This window comes from Hemitrygon akajei, chromosome 16 (genome assembly GCF_048418815.1).
Source record: "Hemitrygon akajei chromosome 16, sHemAka1.3, whole genome shotgun sequence".
Taxonomy (NCBI): domain Eukaryota; kingdom Metazoa; phylum Chordata; class Chondrichthyes; order Myliobatiformes; family Dasyatidae; genus Hemitrygon; species Hemitrygon akajei.
The window spans coordinates 37,292,178-37,314,959 of record NC_133139.1 but is presented as its reverse complement, the minus strand read 5'-3'; the positions used below and the strand labels follow the sequence as shown (position 1 = coordinate 37,314,959).

The window sequence follows — 22,782 nt, the reverse complement described above, 5'->3', positions numbered from 1 at the left end:
GAGAAGTTGATGGTGCTCCACCATCTTGAAGTGCTACCTTCTTCCTGTTGAAGGTATTCCCACTGTGCTGTTGAACATGGAGTTCCAGAATTTGGACTTTTGTAATGATGAATAAAAAAGTAGGTATTTCCAAGTCAGCCTTGTGTGCGACTTAGAAGGGAGCCCAGTGCTGGGGGGGGGGGGGGGGTTTCTTGCACACCTGTAGTGCTTGTTCTTCTTAGAGCAATAGTCACGGATTTGGGATGTGAACTGCTTGTTGTTACAGAGCTGTGAATTCTATGCTGCATGGTGAACGGGTTGGATTTCACATGACAAGCTGCCATGTGTTAACTGCCCTTCTTTGTGAGATACGTGATATAATTAGATATAATTTTATGATCTGGTGTTGAGAGGAGACAGGCATTTCCTACTAGCAGCACTCAGGAAATCAAAAGCATGCAGTCTTCCAGTTGTCAAAGTGTGCAAGCTATCTCTGGGAGGTCCAATTTATCATATGTTTATCATTCATGGTCCAATCATAACAGCACCTGCTGCAATGTAGGGTCCACATACTGTAACTAAGCATCTTCTTTACTAATGTTCAAGGATCGCTTACACTGTAAAGAGCACAAGGGCCAAGCTGGCTTGAATCCTAATCAAATACTCGGCCACAGCTGTTAATGTTGCAATAAGAACTTGGCTCCATGTAGGTCTGGGCAAGCAAAGTTAGTATTACACTATATCTGAGAAGATTAGAGTAACATCCTTGGAATAAAGCAACACCAGTGCTACACTGTGGCATTACGAGACTGTACTGTCTGGAATGGCACTGCATAAGCAAATAGGATTGGTCTATTGTGAGTTTGATGAGATAATCCTCCTGAAAATCCAAGTGGGTGCTGGTAAAAATTAAGCCCTCCTGGGTTAGGGAGCAAAGGAAATAACTGTAGTTCCTATTGCTGACTTTTATCCTATGACAGTGGCTAAATATTTGCATTTGTGTACATGGATGAGCATGGTGAGAATTGGCTGGGGTAAATAACCTGCAGACACCGACTTCAAACTACAAATAGTTTGCAATATCTTGAGAATAGCAAAAAAAAAGTTCCTATATTAGTTACTCATGACTAAACACAGGAATGTGGTTAAAGAGTGCATTTGCCATACCACAGCGGATAGTGACTACACAGGGAGGTGGGGGGGGGGGGGCTTCCATTTAAAAAAAAAATGCTGACACTTAGAGGTCAAAGTAACATTGCCCCTCTGCACAAGCTCACACAGGAGGAATAGGATGAAGTATTGGAGCCACAGCTGCCCTCACACAGAACAGGAGGGGGGAAAACAGACAGAGTTGAATTTGGAAGTTAGATTTTCTCTGTGTCTCTGTGAAATGTCCTTTACTTGGAGTGTTCGAAGCCCCCTCCTCCCCGGTTCCACTGGAGCCCATACGAAAAAAATACTGCTACTAAATTGCACCTATTTTTTCCAGTAGGCAAAGGAACAATATAAAAAGATCTGCAAATGATTTACCTGAAATAATAATCATAATGCTTGACATATGGATCCAAGCAAATCGCAACAATGCAGAGGGGAAGGGCTAATAACTTGCCTTCCCCTACACCAATTAAAATTATATTCACAGTAACAATTGCTGCACCCACTGGTGTTGTAAAATTGTTCCTATTCTATGATAGTAATTTTCCACGGCTCTAACACTGTAATTAACATAATTGGAAGCAGATACTGACCACCTATGTAATCTCAAAACAAAACCTTGCAGCTGAGTTGCACTTTTGACATCTTCAAGAATTTTTTTGTGCACTTCACAATGATTTCTGAAGTGTAGTTCTTTTTAATGGAGCACGTGCACCAGCTAATTTGCACTCAGCAACACACTACAAATAGCAAAAAGAAAATTAATGCATCTTCTGGATGTTACTTCAAGGATAAATATAGGCTGGAATTACTTGTTCTTTAAAAAGCAGATACAGAACATTTTACAGTTAAATATTCTAATTTCAGTTTAATATCTCATTCTAAAGATAATGGAACATTCTTCCAGAACTGCACTAAGTGGTTAAGACTACTGTGTAGCTGAAATCTATATCCTTGTAATGCAGAGGTAAAAGTCAAAGTGACATGTTAAGAAAAGCAGCTGCAATATAACCTAAGTTGATTATAGTTGTCAATCCGTCCTCTGAAATAAGAGAGTAAAAATTAGAACTGGTGAGCTAGGTTATTTGCTTGAACGTAATGAGATTATCCCAATACAACTACAGTATTTTCCTGAGCCACTGCATCCCACAGACAGAATGATTGTATCAGCGGCTTTTGCGACTGAAAGCAAATTAACACAGGCTGTATTTGATAGCTCACCCTTAGCCTTATGCACCAAGGTATTTTGAACAATTTTCAAACTAATCAACTCTCCCGAGGAAATAAAAGTTTTTCTGTAGGCATACAGAAAAGCCAATTAAAGGGGCACTGCCTTTGTGAGGAAACAATTATCACATTACTTTTACTGTTTGTTTACACCATTCCATTGCTAGGTGCTAAATGAAAGTAAAGCAGAGTGTGGCTTACCAGTTGTGTTTTACTTTTGCCCAGGTCCCTTTCTTGAATAAACCTGCGCAAGTGTTTTGAAACAGTTTTAGGGTCATCCCTGTAGCTCTTCCATCTACCTGCAGAAATGTTTCTCAAGATGGTAGCTATCACAATCAGGTAAAACTGAGTGCTGTCTCTCCTCTAATTTACTCTAAGCTCTTACCCAAACTTGGATTGACTTTCAATTTTCCTGCAGAAAAACTACTCTAGTGCAGTTCCCATGGTTTCTTCCATTTTCACTCAAAGGCACATACATCTCTTCAGAGGAATCAACACTCTTCCAGTAACTTGTCTGTGTGACCATTCATATCATCACACAGCATGAAAAGAGCCTCTTCAGCCCAACATGTCCATACTAATCAAAGTGCCTACGTAAGTTAGTCTCATTTTCCTACGGTTTGCCCTATATCTCTCTAAACCTCTTCTTTCCATGCACCTATTGTTCCCGCATCTACCACTTCCCCTGGCAGCATATTTCATACATCCACCATATAGAAAACTTGCTGTTCATGTTCCATTTAAATCCATCCCCTCTCACCTTAAACATGCCCTCGAGTATTAGATTCCCCCATACTGGGATAACGACTGTGGCCGTCTATCCTATCTGAGTTTACTTCAAGTCACTGAGAGCCAATAGACGAATCGAATGAACATCAAACCCACACATTTCCCAGTAAGACTCATTGAATAGCAGTCATCAACAGCAAAACTTTCCACTCCAAACAATGCATCCCCTACCAAGAAACACTGAAGTCACACATACATGGCCATCCCAAATGGCAGCCGCACTTGCCATGATCTGTTATCTCCTTAAGTGAAGACAGGAATACAATAAGAAATCTTACACTGGAAAATAAAGCAATTAAAGAAGCTGTGGCAGCCTCCTGTCAAATTCATCAAGAAAATTATAGCCGTATCAGACTTACTTGGGAAAATGTCTGTCCACCAAGGCTACGATGCACTGGAATGGAACAGTGCCGTGGATGTTGAAATTAACATTGCCTGATTAAAGGGGTAAAAAGGATTTGTAAAATGCAGTGAACCTGGGCTGGTCCAGACGGTTGGGTGTGTAAGCATCTTACAGGCCAGCAGCTGTGCTTAAAGAAAGGTTTGGCCATGAATTTCCAATAAACACATCCTATACTTATTAATCTCTTGACTATGTCAACATTTCTCCTTTATTAATTGCCTGACTGTATCAGCTGTCCCTGTTTAATACAGCAAGCCCAATAGTCTCAGACAGCCTCCTCTTTGTTCCCAACAACAGCTCAATCAATAGTCTCTACGGAGAAATCTGAGGTTGACTCCTCAATTGCCTGAGTCTAATCTTCTCCTCTCATCAGCTGTCTCCAAAGAAACACTTGGTTCTGCGAGGACAATCTCACTTTTGTTGCTGTCGATGTCCTCGGGGTGAAGCAAACTTTGCAGCAACTTCAGACAGTTGCCCTCCCTCGAACAACTGAGATGAGGAAAGTCCACACGGTGGAGCAAGCACGGAACAGCTGAAAACAGCTGCAGCACTGCAGCAGAACAACAGGGTTTGAACAGGATTAAGTAGTATTCAAACACATTGCTCTGGGGACGTTTCACTCTTTGCTCTTTTTCCAGATGGCGGAAGCTCCCGTTGAGTGAAGTGTGTTCCCCATATCCTGATATTTGCCTGCTGGAGGTTATGAAGGAAAGTGTGGTAAAGTGGAAAAAATCTATTACAATGTGTCTTAGCTTCTCCCCATGGATAAGTGTACTTGCTGGCGTGCTAATGATCTGTACAGAATGGAATGACACCAGTTTTGCTCCCTGGACTGACTTAAGGTGAACAGCCTCAAACTCAGCAGAAGCAGAAATGGTGCATTTGGCCTCTGTATCCCAGTGTCTAGTTATCAAGATAGGCAGGGAAGGAACCAGCTGTCCATATCCTATCCTGCATTGACCTATCTCAACATTTAGTCCAGCAATCGATGACCTACTTTGGTTTCAGAACTCCCACTTCACTCTATTATTTAAAATTTAAAACTCTCATACATATGTTTAAATTACTGTGTGGTTTTTGTCCCTCACAATTTGAGGAATCTTCACCAACTCTAGCCCACCAAATTCAGTCCATTTTCCCTTCACCCCACCATTGGCAGCTGTAGCTTCAGCTGCTTGGGCCCCAAACTATAGAATTCCTTCCTTAAACCACTCCTCTCACTCATTCACTTTCCACTAAAGATCTCTTTGAACCTATCTTGTCTTTGCATCTCTATCTGTCAAATTACATTTGGGTGTTCTTCTACAATAAGGAGCATCATAAATGTTGATGTTTAGCTAAAAGGCCTGGTTTTCAGGAAAAGAGAAAAGTGAGAAAGACAAACACAAATTCTGTATTAAGTGTAAGGATTCTCTTAACAGCAGCTTGTAGGTTGAGTTGGCCGATGCAATGGTAGCATTCATTTTGGGAGGACAAGAATATAAAGACAAGGATGTACTCATCATTTACAACTTTGGGTTCCTTATCTAAAGGAAGACGGGCTGGCCCTGGAAAAGGTACTTCTGGGAATGAAAATCTTAAGATATGAGGAGTGTTTGGTGCCTCTTGGTCTGTGCTCAACGGGGTCTAGAAAGAAGAGAAGGGGGATCTCATTATAATCTACTGAACTCTGAAAGACTTGGATAGAATGGATGCGGGAAGATATTTCCATCAGGAGGAGAATCCAAGATCTGAGGGCACAGCTTGAGAATAAAGGGATGTCTGCTTGGAATTGAGATGAGCAAGAATTCCTTCAGTCAGAGGATCATGAATCTGTGAAATTCACTTCCATAGTAGGCTGTGAGGCCAAATCATTGGGTGAATTATGGTACAGATCGCTAGGTTCTTGACTAGTAAGGAGGTTATGGGTGACAGGAAGAAGGCAGGAAAAAGGGGTTTGGAAAAAAGTCAGCCATGATTGAATGGTGGAATAGACTCAATGGGCCAAATAGCCTCCTCCTATGTGTTATGGTCTTTGGTACTCTGGCCACCTCCTCAGTAGCTTTCTCTACCTGTCTCCTTAACTCAGAGAGCAGAACACAGGATTTCCAAGTTTTAAATTGAATCCTCTCTGTTAACAGAATAAAAGCAGTGGCATTGTGTACTGAGCAAGACATAGCATGTGTTTTTTTAAAGTCTTATTTACACTCCAGCTGTACAATTCGGATTTGTTAAGGGAGTGTGAACTGATTGGAGAAACATTCATTAAAGCAAATGGTGCCAGGTCATTCACTCTTTGCAGCAACAGAAAAATTAAGCACCCCACCTTGGGAGAATGTATCTGTACTGTATGGAATCTCAAAAAGCCAGAGGCACTTGGTGTATTAATACACGAGGAATATGACAAAGGGCAAAGGGAGCTGCTTGATACAAGCAGCAGAGGACAGTGGCAAGGAGCCTGGGCTCTGTCTCCCAATCAGAACTATTCTGAGCTGAAGCTCACAACACAAGAATTTGGCGGTTTGCCCTCTCGACTCCAGATGGCAAAGAACAGAGGATGAAAACAGAAGTAATTAAAGGAGGAAATTTAACTGAATTGCCTATAAAATACAGTGAATAAAAGCTGCCAGACAGGTAATGAGAAGAAGCCCAAAAATCCTCAAGGGGCTGGTGTGTAGAGATAGCAGCAGCAGAGATTCATTCCCCAAGGAACAATAATCCTGTCAGGTAAGTATTTCATGAGATCCAGATTGATTGGTGATATATACAGAATAAGATGGTAGGAGATTTACATTGGGGTGCAATGGAAAAAGATTACCAAGATATCTGTGTAACTCAAGCACTCAGCGCAGGAGAAGGTATTTATGGAGCCAAGTCAATTTGAGGTCAAGGTAAAAATTAAAATAAACATAAGGTCACAGCACATTTGCACATGTCCATATTTTAATCAGTAACAAGTTTAAGTCTTTGCTACAACTGAACTATGAAATGTTGGGTGTGTCACTCCTTTCTTCAATGACAAAGAAGAGATGGTTTACATGCAGCTGTTATCATTTTTTCCCCAATGGTCAAAGTAGGAGAACTGCTGGAGCAGATTGTCTGAGAGCTGAGGACATAATCCTGTCCTGAAACTCCTCAAGATAGTCACAGCTGCCTATTTAAATCAAGGTACTGCCTGAGCCATGGGTAGGAATCTCTTATTAAAACTCAGTGGACTAGTTGGGCCAATGATTTATGACCATTCCATGGCAGAATCTATATCAGGACAGAAGGAAGCAATCATTCTGATTCAAATTCAGTGCTGTCTTTTAGCTGAAATGCATGACTGGCTGATGCATTTCATGGCCTTACTAAGGCATGCTTGAAACAATTATGCATTAGCTGATAGTTTCGGATGTCAGCCTGTTTTGCATTACTAGTACAGAAGGATCAAATGGGATATTTCAGAGCAACGTAAGATGGGACAATGTTTCATGGGTCATTCCCTTGACAGCTCAGTGAACATGTTTTGGAAATTAATTATATGGATAAAAAGTGTATCAGGTTTAATCCTCAATATGAATTCAATCTCAGGTGAGACAGGAGTTCGAATAACATATGCTGGGTATACAGGGAAACCATTTTCTCTGAAAACATTACTATTTTTTCCTTTACTTACTTCTATTACTACCAATTACTTTATATTACTATTTCCCAGTGGGAAAGAATACTTGTGCTGATTGTTACTTTTTTTTACCTTTTTGGTTTTTAACTCCAGTCTAAAGATAGGGTAAAACAGAAATATTCAGCTAAGGCTGCCATTCCTAGTCACCATTCAATAGCCATTAATGGGAGCTATGTTTTTTCAACCAATCAAGAGTGGGCAGATTAAGGAGAGCCACTGTATTCTTCATATAAACTCACATGTAGAACAACCTCTTCTTTAGTTTTTTCAAGATCAGTTAAGGAACTCCCCCACCCTCTCTTCACCCTCAAAGTGCATCATTTATTTACTGAAGAAGCAGGGAAGGGTATCAATGGTGTTCGGAATACTGTGGTTATTATAGTCCTCCCATCTATGCCTTATTGTCTAGATCTCCAGTCTCTGGTCCAGAAGTCTATTTTTTAAGCCAAAAGCCTTGACTGCACTATCAAATTACTTAACTATGTAGGGACCAACACACCAAGTGCTCAAGGATCTTAGAAGGTCAGGCACCATCTATGGAGAAAATGGACAATTGATGTTTCAGGTTGAAACTACTCATTGGGACCTGAATGAGGGGTCTTGACATGAAACAATGACTGTCCGTTTCCCCTCATAGATGCTTCCTGACCTGGTGAGTTCCTTCAGCACTTGGTGTGTGCTCTCTAACAATGAAGAGAACTCTATTTTTGCCAATATCAATTTTGACTGTGGAATAGGTACAGCAGTTTATCTGTCGAAATTACTTGGTGATCCTACTGAAATAAATAAGTTAAAAAATAAATATATATATATATATATATTTATACACACACATAAACACATTTAAAAGAGACACTGTATACAGATTGAGACTATTTCCTTTTTATGCCTTCACATTCTGTTCCTGAAATAAAAATTAAGAGCAAGCCATTCTTTCAATTTCACAAATCAGATTTGGACATCTCACCAAGTACATATGCTCCCCTTTCCTTCAGTCTGGACACAAGGATTCTAGCTTCCTCAAAGATGTACCGAAGATCTTCTGTGGGGGGGTTATACAGTCTTCCAAAGAGGGTAAGCGACCTAATTCTTTTTTATATCATTAAAGCAAGATTAACTGATGTTACTCTGACATCTGCTATTGTTCACCATGACAATCTTATCCAGAAGAACCCCGTAGTTTGAGCAGATAATTGTGTAAATGGACTGTATCATTTATTTGAGCAACAGGAGGCTACAGCAATTCACAATCACTGAACTTAATTAGTTTGGCCGAGAAATATGAAGTTGTGCTTTTAAAATGCTCACAATTGTACCAGTATCTTGACATCAGCAACAGGAAAATGTTAGGGTATATTAACAAAGAAATAATCACAAAGTTCTTATAAAATAATAATAGGCATTAGAAGAGTCAACATAGATTTATGGCAGAGGATTTACGCTTCAGAAATCTGCTATCAACTTTTGACTTTATAATTACTAGAGTAGATAAGGAAAAACTAATTGATATGATGAACTTGGACTTTACAAGGGACTTTTATCTGCCTCTACACAGGTAACTAAACAGAATTAGAGTGCATGACATTGAGAGTCATGTACTGGTGTGGACTGAGAATTACTTAATAGACAGTAAACACAGAGCCAAAATAAATAGGTCAGTTTTGATTCTGGAGTTCAGCAAAGGCTGGGGCTGGAGGTTGGGCTGCTCACAATGATTTGTAAAAGGGGATCAAGTGTAATATTGTATAGCCATGATTGCAGATGATACAAAACTAAACAGCACAGTGAGCTGTGAGGAGAAAAGCTTCAAGGAAATTTTGACGGGTTAAATGAATGGTTGATGGCATGGCAGACAAGCCATATTGAGGGAAAATATGAAGTCATTATTTTGATTGAGAAAGGCAGAGTCTTTTTGAATGATGAAATATTAAAAGATGTTGGCATCTCTGAAAATAAATGTGTAGGTACAGCAAACAATTAAGGTGCCAAATAGTACATTGGCCTTTATTTCAAGAGGATTTGGGTTCTAGAGTTAAGACATCCTTCAGAAATTAATTCGACCTCTGCTGAGACTGCATCTGGATTAATAGGTACAGGTCAAGTCTTACTCTCTACAAAGAAGGATATACCTGTGATAGAAGGGATGTAATAGAGGTTCAGCAGATTTATTCTGGGATGGAGGAATTGTCTTGTGAGGGGAGATTCAGTAGATGGGGCATATACTCTCTTAGGGTGAGAAGACCAGAGGTGATTTCAAGAAAACATGCACAATCTGGGCTGTATGGAGATGGGGGTAGCCCAAACTGAACTGAGAAGAAGAACTCATCACCTAAAAGGCAATGGATATTTGGATATGAGTATGATTGGAATAGAGACTGACAATCTTTTTGATATTAAGGAATCAAGGGACAAGAGTTTCATACAGGGAAATGGCACTGAGGTAAAAAGGAAAATCAGTCAGGATTTTATTGAGTGATAGAGCAGGTGTGGGGGCCAAATGATTTATTCCAGCTTCTGTTTCTTGCATCTGTTCTAAATGAAGAACATATGCTTCTCAATATGCATTATACTGTTACGCAGGAGTACATGGGCACCCCATTTTACAGACCACTAACATGAGAAGGTGAGATATGAAGATGTTGCATGAGTTTCAAATTCTACATATGAAGCAGGATCACAACAAAAGTGTGGTTGAAAATAAGATAATGGAAGGAGGATCCAGAAGAAGGTAAAGAAGTAAAGCATAAGGTGAAGAGGAGGAGGAAAACAAAGGAATAGCGAATAGAGGGAACAGGAGGAGAAGGGCATGACCTCTGCGTAATGTGTTATTAATGTGGGGGATAGCATGTAATTGCTACATCTAGACACTAAGTTTTACTGTTAAGGCATACATCATTTAATTAAGTTACCCAAATGCTTCTGCAGTAATATCAGCCCTACATGACACAAACTGAATTAAAATCTATCAGTAACACTATGTACATTTCAACAGGGCCAACATTACAGTGAACTAATAGGTCTGCTGCAAGGATGTGCCATGATTAATCTAGAAAAGGACAGCTTGAGATAATCAAAGGCCTTGTCATATTGGGCCCAGTTATAGTCAGCTCTTTAATTCTTTGCCTACCTACACCTCCATCAATCATTTATGCTGTACAAACTAAAATCAGCACAACTGGGGGGAAAAAAAGCGCCAACGATCATTCTGAGGGAAAACATATATAGCTTTGGGAAATATTCTTGCAAAAGAACTAATGCTCTTTAACAGGTAGAAAAGGAAGCTTTTGTTATTGTGCAGTATTGTAAATGACACCAGGAGGTATGGACCATACAACTTCTAGATGGGAATTCAGCAGTTCCAGCTTAGAATATGGAAGATGTGCAGATTTTCAGAATCAGGCAGTTGCAATCAGGGCCTGTAATTTACTATTCATTATTTTTGTTGCAAGATATTAAGTCAAAAATACAGCTTTAAGTGTAATTACTTTCAAACTATATTTTTGCTCTGTGATTTGACTGAAAAGCAGAAGAACCAATAACATTAAGATGACATTGTTGTGACTGACACTGGCTATGATTGACATTTCTGGCAATTTTTTCTACAAATAAATGTTTACGCTCTACAATACTGATCTACTCTATCAAGCTATGATTAAACTGTTGAAAATTAAACATAATACAATAATATTTGTGCTTTCCTTCTAATATTTTTGGGATATGGTTATTCAGTCCAATCCAATAAGCTTCCAAGACACACAAAACACTGAAGAAATTCGATAAATCTGGTAGCATCCATGGAGGGAAAGAAACGGTCTGTGAGTTGCCCCAGTATTTTGTGTGTGTTGCTCAAGATTTCCAGCATCTGCAGAATCTCGTGTTTACAGTAATCTTCCGATATCTTTTTGAAACAGCTATTCATTAAAAATCCAAGCTTGGGGAGTTGGCAGGGTTTTTAAATGCAGCAGCAACCCAACCAAGACACATCCTGTCCTCATCAACATCCACACAGATCCCTCCACCAGGAGTCACTGACGGATAAATTCTCTTGCAGGTCTAAGGACTCGCTTTCAAGGATTCGACAACTCGTGTTCTCAGTACTATACTTATTTATTATTTGCATAGTTTGTCTTCTTTTGTACATTAGTTCTTTGTTGCATAGTTTTTCATTGATTCTGAGGTATTTCTCTGTTTTACTGTGAAGAGCTGGAAGAAAATGAGTCTCAAGGTAGTATATGGTGACATTTACCTTGATAATAAATTTACTTTTAGCTTTGATGTCACTTCCTCACTAGCCTGAGAAAAAAAGGGCAAGCTTCAAACAACATCATTTCTAAAAAGGGTAATGACTTTCAGAATTTCCTTGTTAGTACTGCTCTGAGGAAACTGGGTAACATATTTAGTGATCACTCTGAGAAGTACCATGCTCAGTAACTCTTGTGCACGTAGAAATATTCAAACTCTATTCAACCAATAACTTTCAACTTCCTATTCTGTAACCTAACATGTATCTTCTTTTATTTTTCTGTTGATTTAGAGATGCAGCATGGTGACAAACGCTCCTAGACCAATGAGCCCGTATGCCACCCACCCGTACGTTGTTGAAATGTGGAAGGGAACCGAAGCACCCTGAAGAAAGCCACATCATCACGGGGCTAACGTATAAACTCCTTACAGAGAGTGGCAGGAACTGACTCCAGCTCACTGGATCTTTAATAGTGTCGCACCAACCACCAGGTTACCATGCTGCCTTGATATTGTAGGTGATCGAGCGCTGATTCCAGAGAAGATTCAAACTACTTGTGAAGTAATCCACTGGTTGCGGTATCAACCATGCCCTGCTGACTTCATCTACAGGTTAATCACAAACTGCCTAGTTGTCTGATAAGTCTGTTTACAATTAGCAAATATGAAATTTAAATTTCAAAATATTTGCCTGATTAAAGGAAGTAAAGGCTACAAATATGCAAACATGAAATGGTGCTATGCAAAGCATATATAACATATACCAGTGATAATAAATCCTGTTCTGATTCTGATACCTATAACTCTTTAACACTTAACACTGTCAATAACTTGCTTTTTCCTGATGGCATTAAGACAATGGCTGCATATACAACAGAAGCTGTTGTACATAAGTTGGCCTAGCTAATGACTACAAACTACTGATTACTAAACATGAGTTATCACCGATGACCCTGATTTTCTAGATGGGGTTCACTAGTCAGTACTGGGGTTAAAAGCTGATCTTCCTCTTCCTAACCTGGAGAAATTGAAGTCAATTCTAGCAGCTTGACTGGCATCTGAACTGAGATCATACAATCCCTGTTCCCAAACCACATAAAAGGTAGTCAACTCTGCCACCAAGTCTGCTCCATTTCAAAAAGTAATCCCATTCTCTTATCAATATTTTGAGTAAGCTGTTCAACCCACGTACCCATCAAGTCAGCCCAGATTCTATTTATTCATCTAAGCACAAAGGCAATTTACAGAGGTGAATTACTCTAATAATTCACACATCTTTGGGAGATGGGAAGAAATTGGAGCTCTTGTGGAAACCTCACATCAAAGAAAGAATATGCAAACTCCATAGAGACAGCGCTCGTGGTTAGGATTACCCCCAGGTTGCTGGAGTGATTCTACAAGCCACACCACTATGCTATCCCTAAGTACTAAACTGTATTGCATTTAAGTCAAAACCTAGGATTTTCCTGGCTCAATACTGCAAAATACAGTAGTTTCACCAACTGAAAGTCTACAAAGTTTTCTCTCACAAACAATATGCCTCAGGTCATAGCTTAATTTCTTAAGACTTGAGATTTCTGGTATGGTTCTTATAACTCATTGTTGCAATCTGAGCTTTGAGCTCTCAATGAATGACATTACTGCGCTCACCTTCATCCCTCTCCCATCAGACTCAAATGATACTGGTTATCTAATACTAACAAAACCTGAAAGATTAACACTACTTCTCTCTCTACAGATGCTACCTAATCAATTAAGCTTTCCCAACATCTACTGTCATTTTCATTCTTTGATCAAACACCCACCTCAGTCTATGTTTGTCTAAGATCATCCTGTTTATTATAGTTACAAAGACATTTCAAGGTGTTGGGGCAAAAAGTTGGCTCGACACAGATGAATGGAAATAAAAGTGAGGGCTGGCAATTTGTTGACAACAAAGGTTTGATGACAATGAACATTTCAATAAAACTTCCAAACACACATTTTGACTAAATTTGATTCACACACAGTCAAGTATCAGCCAGCTGCATCTGAGGCGTTATTTTTGTCTTTGAGCAGCCTATCTATTCATTCCATGAGTTTCTTTTTGAATATTCAAACAATAATCAAATTCTACAATCACAAAACTGAACTCACCTTCAGGAAAACACAGAAGCAACGAGAAACCTAAATAAATTAAACTGGATTACCTTCCAATGAATAGAATCCACATATAAAAGATTTTATAAACACAGCATTGCTTGGATTCACAATCTTAATTCCATTTAATTCAAAGCATATCTCATCTGTTTGCTAATAAAATATCACACCAAACTTGTCAAAATCAAGCCAGTCATAGATCTGAGATTTTCAACTATGAAATGCATTCAGGAAGATAATGAGACAGATTTTGAGTGAAGTGTACTGAGTCCTGTTTTGGATGCTCTTTCAGATAATTTAGTGTGCAATTTTAGTCCGCCTCAATACAGGGGGGAATGTGGAGGCTTTGAAAAGGCTTCCAAAAAAACGTTGCACCAGAATGCTGCCTGCATTGGAGGGTATGTACAATAAGGGAAGATGGGACAAGTTTGTCAATGTTTTCACTGGAGAATTGCAGGCTGAGGGGACTACCTGACAGAAGTTAATAAGATTAGTGGGATAGACAGGGTAAACAGCAAGACTTTTTCTCCCCCATGGGAAAAATATCAAATATTAGAGGTCAAACACGAGGAAATCTGCAGATGCTGGAAATTCAAACAACAACACACACAAAATGCTGGTAGAACACAGCAGGCTAGGCAGCATCTAAGAGGTGCTAGAGGTAATATTAGATGTATAAATATTAGAGGTAATGGTTTTAAGTTTAGAAGGGGAAAATTGAAAGATGTATGGGGCATGATTTTTCCCCCACTGAGTGTGGTTGATGCTTGGAACAAACTGCTGTAGGGTTGACGGAAGCAGATACAACATTGGTGTTAGACAGACAGAAGAGATTTAGTTTAATTTGGCATCAGAAACCAAAGGACCTGTTCCTGTACTGAGCTGTTCTTGTTAATCCTTGTCTTATGATTTTCCTATGAATGAGGAGCAGAAGTAGGCTACTCAGACCCTCAAGCTTGCTGTAATTTAGCAAGAGCAAGGCAACCTCACCTTTGCATTCCCATCTATCCACAGTAACTTTCATCCCTTTGCTTCTACGAATCTATTGATTCCTGCTTTAAAAGATATTCAAAAATGCTGATTCCACTTCCCATTGAGGAAGAGTTTTTTCAAAGATTTGGTCTCTCTGAGAGAACTAGTATCATCTTATTTATGTTCCAGACTCTGACCTTCTATTATTAAACAGTGACCTGCAATTATAGATTACCCGCATATGGAAACACCCTCTCTAAATCCACCGGCCAAGAACCTTCATCCTAGTTGCTTTAATCAAGCCCCCTCCTGCTCAATCTTTCTTTCTCAGTCTCTTTCCTTTCAGTACATTCCTGACTGGTGAGGGTTTCTTTTGTTGGAGAAAGGTAGAGTACACTTTTCCATAGATGCTGTCTGGCCTGCAGAGCTCCTCCAGCATTTTGTGTGCATTGTTTGGATTTCCAGCATTGGCAAGTTTTCTCTTGTTTGAACTTACTTCACTACAGTTTTCTGACCCTTTTAAAAAATTTCTTTTCTTCCTCTTATTTGCAAGTGCTGTCGTTGCAAACCGGAAAAGGGTGGAGCAGGAGAAGAGCGAATGGATGATTGTCTTGGTAATGGATGCTCGGAGGATATACGAAGTACTTGCATCTGCCTGCTCTATCAGTAGCCCATTAGATTAGGTTTTGCCTTAGATGCTAAGTCACCATAAACTTCATGGATCTCATATGGGTTGTTCCCCCTTAAATTTCTATTTTACAATAGCACCTCCACATCCATCAGTTGTCTACTTCTGATTTGAGGTGATTGGCTCTTTACTCTCCTGTGATCCTGTCTTGGTGCCTCTGTGGTCACAAGTCACCTATGGTATAGCTCCATACTTTCAGTAATATAGTTCTGTTCAAACAAAGGAGCCAGATCACCTCTATAGTACTGAGCTCCTTGTAAATATTCTGCCACTCAGTTAAATGATGTCCAGTCACAGCTTTCTCAAGGGCTCATTTATTTGCTACACATACACTATTTAATCTCTCCACACTTTGATCACTTTCTTATAAAGGTGAATGAAACAGTGAATCAATTTTGTAGTTAAGATGGTCTGCTAACTTTATTTGTCTAAGAAAGTATATTTTAATAATAAATATATAGATTATTCATTTACATTTTGGTACCTTGTCATGGGAGCAGTCCATCAGACAAAATCTATTTCTTGCATCACTGGTCACCGGCGCTATGGTGAAATTTCATTTTATTAGCTCACCATTCATACTCACTATTGCATTGTTTCACTTCTCCTTGCTATCTCTATTCTGACCTTTGTGTCTCCTCTTCTTTCTCAGTGTCTTTTGTCTGGCCTTTTACCCCAATCTACTTCCTTTCACCCTCCACTTTTCTCACTGCACCTGCCCCTGCCCGAAGCAAACACGTATACACAGTACAGCTTCATTAATTCAGGCTGGCATATTCGCCAGAAGACAGGTTTCTGAAACCAGAAGGCAACACTTTTCAATTTTAATAAATAACTACAAATTTCACAGTTATATTACAAATTACACTCCAACAAGTCATATTTTGTTAGGAGGTCAAATGCAAGTCACGGTTGTAAAAAAGAAGGGAACTGCTGGAGGAATTTCGCAGGTGCGGCAGCAACTGTGGAGGGAAATACTTCAGGGTGAAGATGCTGCATCAGGACGGAGAATGCAGAGGGTACATAGCCTGGATAGAGAAGTGAGAGCGTAGGCTGGAGCTGAAGCTGAGGCTGCCAAGTGATCAGTGAGTCTAGGTGGGGAGAGAGGGGCGATAGACGGAAGGCTGGGAAATGCTTACTGGAGACATCAACGGGCCGCAGATTATTGAATCTGCTGAGAAAGTAAGGCGACAGGTAGAACCAGATGAGTGAGGGCTGCAGATGAGAATGCTGGAGGAGAAGAGATAGTGGTCTAAGTAGGTGATAGACAGGGACAGACAGGAAACTGGGGAAAAGAAGCTGGGGGTTAGAGGTATTGGAAAGAAGGGGTGTACAAAAGAACCAGGGTGGATTAAAAGGAGAGACAAAAGTATAATGGTTATTGCTATAATTTCAACAACTTTAAGAAAAGAACTGCCTCTAAGTCTATTTGAAAAGCCATAGGAAACTGACCATCTGTTTCTGAAACTCCCCAGCATAAGAGGGATGCCATTTCCATCATTCACAGCTGGTTTTAAACTGTTGCCACTACAAGAAAAGGTTAGAAGAATCTGAAATGAGTTCACAGTGTACCTTACAACATTAGAGGTTAGGAATGTCATGGAGAATGATTGTGGGTTATTCTTACTGGGTCAGTAATACAATACATTAATAGAAGGAGATACTTAAAAAAGTTTATTGACTTGGGAGTGTTTAATGCTGATACTCGATGGCTGAATGTGGAAGTTAGGCATCCACTAATGGCCTTAAATTCTTATATTCCCATCCTCAATGAGGGGAAAGGCTTCAATTGCTCATACTTCACTATCTATCTACCCACGGACGCCTCCTGTTTGCAGCAAAATGAAAACAAAAGGTCAGAATAAAATTTCACACTTGAAAACAAAGGATTACAATCAGTTTTTTTTAAAAAGTGCAAAATCCCAAAAGTAGTTTGAGCTCAGAAACTGATTTCTTCAGAAGAACCAGTTGACCATTAGAATGGAACTTCGTCCAGCACAGGTACAACAGGAGAGTGTATAGCTTTAACAAGACCATGATTGGAAGCACACAAACAGAGCAGGAAATGCTGATTAAGATTGCAATATCTCAATGGAACATGACTAATATCCAGATTCACTCTCTGTAGCCCTGCCACTACCTCAGTAAACCAGTCATAGTAGAGCAGCTAAAGAAATTACACAATTCTGGATTTAGTTGGGATTGTTCAAACTCTCAGTTGTTCTACACTTGTCCACAAACACTATTCGTTATTTCATTTCTAGATTTCATCACCTGAGACATCCAACTTGGCACTTTGTGACATACAGTGCTCTTGTGAATTTTGATTTTAGATTATGGAGGGAACTAGAATTATGCAGACCTTGGATTGTCCATTGCTGGGCAATCTCAGGATACTGTGCACTTCCAATCATGTTGCCAACTCAAGACACCCATAGCGCTAGTAGATTGGACTTGAATTCAAGTATGTGCCATTCTACCAGCCGAAGATCAATGAACCCAACCACATCCCAATCTCCAACCCCAGCACCAAGCCCTCTGATGTGCAAACCTACCAAAGCCTTATTTGACTCCCATGAAAATGCAGGTCTCCTGATCAGTTCTAACTCTCCAGCTGCTCAACTGCCGGATTCTGTCCATTAACCTCATCTGACAGCCTGGCCCACAGGGTTGTGATCCCAGCACCACCAGACCTGCCTTTTCCACTTTCATACCACAGCATAGGCCCAATCAGCCTTGCAGCCACTCAGTCCCTATTCCTGACTTCTGTAAGGAATACTAGGTGATATTTTTTCAGAGTTGAAAGCATGCACCAGGATTTCTAGGCAACAGTCTTTAGTATTCTCTGCTTCCATTATTCATATTATTCTAAAGGGATAGTCTATTGGTTATGATAGTCTGAAGACCTTGAGTTAACAGAAAACTATTAAGATTGAACTGTTGTGACAATGGAATTCCCATTTATTTCACTAACAATGGCGGATTAAATTACTTAAACGTGATCTGTCAATATTTAGGCTCAGCTCTGCCTGATCCTTCCTCAAGGTTCTTCACAGACCTGCTACTAACTGAGTTTTCTGATGGGTCAGATTCTATCCTCAGGATACCACTTACTTAACACACATGAACAAAACTTGGTAGATATGCTACTTGCCAGTAACTGATGTAATACAATAAAACATTACATGGTTCCATACTCTGATGAAAATCTATACTCAGAGAGGGATCTGCTGATATTTAAAGATTTTAGCTGCTCCAGTCTATGAAGTTTAAGACAGTTTAAGGTTGTTTTGAATGCAAAGCTCCTTTCCGTAGAAAATTCCACATAGGCACTGGCAGCCAAGGCAGGTTCAGAACCCTGAGAGCTGGCAGCCTTGCAGAGATAGAGTGGAGCACCATAAATCCCATTCTGCATATAGTGACAACTGCCAACTATTAAAAGGACAACAGGTGAATTTCCTGCTCCTAAGTTCCCAGCCACAAGAATCCCACCTCGGACTAGACAAAAAAAAAACAATGAGGTGGTGTTTGTGGGTCTTTCAGAAATCTGATGGCTCAGAGGAAAAAACTGATTCTGAAACACTGAGTGTGGGTCTTCAGGCTCCTGTGTTTCTCTCCTGATGGTAGCAACGAGAAGAGGACATGACCTAGATGGTGACTGTCTATGATGATGATTGCCACTTTCTTGCAATATCGCTATTTGAAGACGTTCTTGATAGTGGGGTGGGTTGAGGCCTGCAATGGAGCTGGCTGAGTCTAGAAGTGTCTGCAGCCTCGTTCAATCCTGTGGCATTGGAAGTCTCTCCAACATACATCTATAGAAACTTGCGCGAGTCTTTGGTGACATACCAAACCTTGAATCCTAATGAAGTCAAGTCACTGGCATGCCTTCTTCATGGCTGCTTCAATGTATTGGGCACAGGATAGATCCTTTGAGAAGTTGGCACCCAGGAGCTCGAAGCTGTGTCCCATTCCACCATTCAATCTATCTCACTCCTGTATGCCTCCTCGTTGCCATCTAAGATTTTACCAGCAACAGTGGTATCATCTGTGATTTTATAGATGGCATTTGAGCTGTGCTCAGCCACACAGTCGTGAGTGGAGTGTAGAGAGAGTAGAACAGTGGGCTAAACGCATCGAGTCATGCCTGCGTTGACCGTCAGTGAGGACGAGATGTTGTCCCTGATTCATAATGACTATGGTCTCCCAATAGGGAAGTCAAGGATCCATTTGAAGTTTGTTGATTAATACTGAGGGAACAGTGTGTTATAATTGATAAACAGCAGCTTGACATATGTTTTACTGTTGTCTAGGTCCTCTATAACATAGATCCAGTAACATTGCATCCACTGTAGACCTGTTGTGGCAGAAGGTACTGTTCTGAAACAATAAACAGTTACAGTCAGGGTAAAATTTACTTGAAGAGAATACAGATCTAAACCTGGATGTTTCCTCTGACTCAAATTGGGTGGTGGGGAAGTGACAGAGGGGTTGAGGGTAAGAAGTCACAGCTATAGGATACAGGGAAAAACATTTACGATTAAGATGAGGAGAAATTTATTTGTTTGGGGGAGGGTGAATTTGTGAGATCACCTGTAGAGGCCAAGGTGTTGAACCAGTTAGGTAAGTTTTTAGAAATCGAAAGAGTATTGTAAGAAATCAGGAATGTGAAGGAATGAACAAGATTTTGGAGAAGTCAGTGGGTCAGGCAGCAACTGTGGAGGGAAAAGGACCATTGATGTTTCAGGTTAAGACCCCTAATCTGGGCAGTTTTTGTGATAGACGATCAGTCACGCTTGTATTTCTACTTTGTTTCCACGGCCCACCATGGGAGAGTCTTGCAAAAGTTCATACGAATTTCCACAAGGCCAGTCCATAGCGAATGATTACCGATTTACAACCATCACCACATCCTTTCCTATTGTGGCCACTCTACCGCACCAGGTTATTAATGGCGACGGATTATTATTGAGGTACAGTGCAAAGCACTATAAAGCTTTCTGGCAGAGAAATCATCACAGGTGAGCCTACACTTTTTCCATTAGATGCATTCATGCGTTGGTCAGGTGGAGTTTTAATTTCTTTTCTCTCTGACTTACTGATCTGAGGTATTAGGCCAGTTGCAGAATTTTTAACAATACCTTTGCTGAGATTGGATGACTAACTATAGCATTCAATATTGCAGGGGAGGCACATTAATCTCCCAAGGCATTGAAGGCAATTGATTGGAATGATCATTAAACTGGAACTAGGCAATGATCTAACATTATATTGGCCCGAAATGCCTCAAAACACATGGCATATTATGAATGTCTTTGAGGTGCTGTTCCTTTTGTTCTGGGAATGTGTGTAAGCACTTTTTTATGTGCAAAATGACCTTGAAAAATAACAATAAAGGATTCTTTCAATGCTGCACCAACATATTAGCTGAGATCCCTGTGTCAATGTCCTTGAGTGGGACATGAACCCATACAGTGGAGGTAAAGGAGCAGCTGACAGGCTAAACTAAAGTAAGAATACCATTTCTGAACCACCCTCCTTTACACTTCTGATCTTTTCACCGCCTCCTTCAATAGAAAAAGCAAAATCAATCTTCTAGCTGCACAAAAACCATACTTTTTGTATGTTCTACCTTTTGTCTTTCCAGACAGAACCCTATTTGCAGAATGTTCTATATTCCATTGCTATTTTGCCTTCTAGCTTCTTATTTACCATAACTCTGGGACTCAAACTTGTCTCCATTGAACCCCCATTATTGATTTCCCCTTTATTCCACATCATCCTCACACTTTCAACATCTTTTATTCACTCTATAATTGGGTTTGCCATTTCACACAGCCTTCTCAAGAAATACACTGTTAATGAAATAAATCTAACTGTAAGTAGATTTTCACACTTTGTGGTTGCTGTGGTTTCTGACAGCTTTGACTTCCTCAGTGTTGATATCAATAAAACACCGCCTGGAGAGAAAAAAATCATTTTCAGATCTTGCCTGATAATAGTCGACAGATATGGGTGCGGAAAAAGAGTTCTGCTGAAATGACTTTGAATTGAAGTTTATTGACAGAGAAGAACCACTAAGCCTGTAAGATTTGATTGTCTTCAAAACAAACACAACCGGCACAAGATCCAAACTAAATTCGATTAGCAATGCAAAATAAGGTTCCCTGGAAAGATTGGTACGAGTTGCTTATAACCTCAAAGTCTTATCATGCTGAATGGATTAACTAAAAAAAGGTTGCCAAGAAAGTAACTCCCTTCCTTCAGATATCTGATCTCCTATCCCTAAAATCAGTGAGCTTTTGCATTGAATGATAAAAATGATGAAGAAAGAGCAGGAAGGTTCTAATCCTTCTCTACACTGTTTGCACCAGAGGCAGTGAAGCCATCAGCCTCAGCGAGGAATTCTTTTGCTAAGTCAGTCGGGACTCCGTATTAACAGCATGGTACAGTGTATTTCTCTTGATCATTACATACTAACTTTCGTTGGAACTCTATACCCCTATAATCCTGGATCAGCCTGGCTGCACTGCCTCCTACACAATTCATGTGAAGTTCATCCAGCATTTGGGCTTTCCTAAATATTGAGGATCCAAACAAGCAGCTAGGTTGCTCCAGCTGTACTCAGGTTGTCTCCACGGGTTGCCTAGCAGTAGCACAGAAACTTACTGCGATCCCCTAGAAACTATGCTTGGGCATGTGGACTTGAGTGATCAGTTGCGATGGTATTCAATGTGCACGCAGGCAGCCTACTCTTGCTCCAATTCTCTTGTGTCTTCATATGTCAGATCAGACCTACTGCAGGAACAAGGCCATTTGTTTCCAATCAAGTAAATGTGCTCTTTGAGGAAAAGAGGCAAGTACAAAGGTACTTAGATTTTCTGAGATATATTGTTTTTGCTATAATATTTTAACATTTTGTAAGTTTGTTGAAATTATTTAAATCCTTATGATCACATTAAATAGCTTTACTAAATACATTATAATTGATTATTGCATGCTTCTGAATGTCAAAATGTCTTTTTTTTAAAGCCATTTTGGGGAATGGCTTGTTCAGAAGCAAAGGCTTATTGGTAACACATCCTATAGGTACTTGGCCACACCAATGGTGCTGACCATCTACCAAGGGAAGCACCCATTGCAAGTTATCATCTGTCATTCTGGAATCGCGGGTTATGTGTGCCTCCATTTCGTTATAAGGTGCTGGATGATGAATGACACAGAGTGTGCAGTGTTCTGCACTGAGGTACATCAAACAAAAAGGCAATTATAAAATCTACCAAAACTGTCGTGCTGCTGGCCGGAAGGAAGGGAGCTGAAAGCTGCCACAGAAGTGGTTAAATTGGCAGAATAAGGAGACGTGTGAGACAACATATTTCACAAGGACAAACCTTGTGCACAATAGGCAGTAGGAAAACTAAGATGTAGAGGATAGAGAGATAGAATGCATGCTTACAGAACCCTGAAGCAGCAAGACAGGTAGATATGGTTTATTTATCTCAGGCCACGACTTACAGACACCCATACATAAGAATGAACTTTCAT

General features: G+C 40.0%; 1 protein-coding gene across 8 annotated transcripts in view; it reads right to left on the bottom strand.

Annotated features, from left to right (window-relative positions):
• Window positions 1-22,782, bottom strand: part of sema6bb (sema domain, transmembrane domain (TM), and cytoplasmic domain, (semaphorin) 6Bb) — a 533,030-nt gene that overhangs the window by 368,255 nt on the left and 141,993 nt on the right. Inside the window, exon 1 of one of the 8 annotated variants that reach the window (XM_073068719.1) lies at window positions 3,510-3,578. The exons of the other annotated variants lie outside the window; for them this stretch is intronic. The gene's annotated coding sequence lies outside the window, so the exon portion shown is untranslated. Of the gene's footprint in view, window positions 1-3,509; window positions 3,579-22,782 lie in introns of those variants that run through there. 8 annotated transcript variants of the gene reach the window in all.